The sequence below is a fragment of the Lycium ferocissimum genome, chromosome 12, assembly GCF_029784015.1.
Source record: "Lycium ferocissimum isolate CSIRO_LF1 chromosome 12, AGI_CSIRO_Lferr_CH_V1, whole genome shotgun sequence".
Classification (NCBI taxonomy): domain Eukaryota; kingdom Viridiplantae; phylum Streptophyta; class Magnoliopsida; order Solanales; family Solanaceae; genus Lycium; species Lycium ferocissimum.
This window is the reverse complement of record NC_081353.1, coordinates 18512196-18513435: the sequence shown is the minus strand read 5'-3', so window position 1 is coordinate 18513435 and position 1240 is coordinate 18512196.

The following is a 1240-nucleotide window of genomic DNA, read 5'->3' as shown; positions in this document are numbered from 1 at the left end:
TGACACATGCGATCTGCAGGGCTAAGTTAGAGGTAAAAGTCAAATAAAAAGCCATATCTTACCAGGGGCTGAGAATGCACAGGTCATGGGCTTCCAGGACATGTAATCGGACTGACCACACTAGATGGCAATCCGATTGTCTCTCTTTGTATTACATTTATGAGATTGAGAAAGCAATAAAGACTACCTTTCTTTTCAAAATTCTTGAATTTCTTGCCACTCTAAAGCAGAAAATATAAACGGATGCTATTTATGACATACCAAAAACTTGTGCCAAAACCAACGGGAGATGTCCTTTTCTAAAGCACCGTAACAATAAAGGCCCTCTCTTATATGAAATCAAGTTAAAACCTTGCTAAGGAAAAGGTTAAATTTCAATTGCTTTAGCGATTGAACAAATCTTCACTAGGTACGATAACGAGATTGTATTAAAGCGGAATCGCCTGAGCCTACTGATAAGTGGAGGTTAAAAGTTTGCAAAATAATCAAATGATTAGCTTTTCGGTAGGGTAAGACCAAAACCCTTTGGATCAAAACCTCAAGGCATTAAACTCACAGATTCATTCTCCTTATCTTTCGATGCAAAAGGCTATTAGTCTTACCATAAGAGGCAAGATGTACAGGAGAAATTTAAAGAGCACACCATTGAAGGCATAAAGATAGTTATTCATTATAAAAACCCTCTGAGCCCGTAAGGACCCAGTGACAGAAGGTCACGAGCCTGTGAAAAGAATCGATGTACTCGATTCCATGTGTTATATCCCGTATTTTTATATGATGGATTATTCGTAAGCTAATCGGCATAAGTCCAAGGACAAGATTATTTATGGATATGAGACAAGGACTTTTAATCTGATTTTTTTTTACCTAATGCCGAATTGCTTATAAATTTTAATTGGTATAGAAATGTTAATGGAATTGGATTAATTAACCATGACTATATTATTAAGTGGGTATTTGGGATTAACTAGCCCAGTGATTATTAAGTGGGCCCCACTAAAATACATGGACAATTATGATTGGCTTATAGACATTAGTGGGACACATGTCATGTGGCTGGACATGTGTCAACCACATGGGCAGCATATAAAGCATTAAGTTGATGACTAATCTATTTCATTTGTTAAATGCTGGAAATTGTGAACTTGAAAAGAGAGTGAGAGAGCCCCGAAGCCATGGCGACTACGACGTGTTTAAAAGCCAATTTAAGCTACATGAAATTGATAACCAAAAAAATATT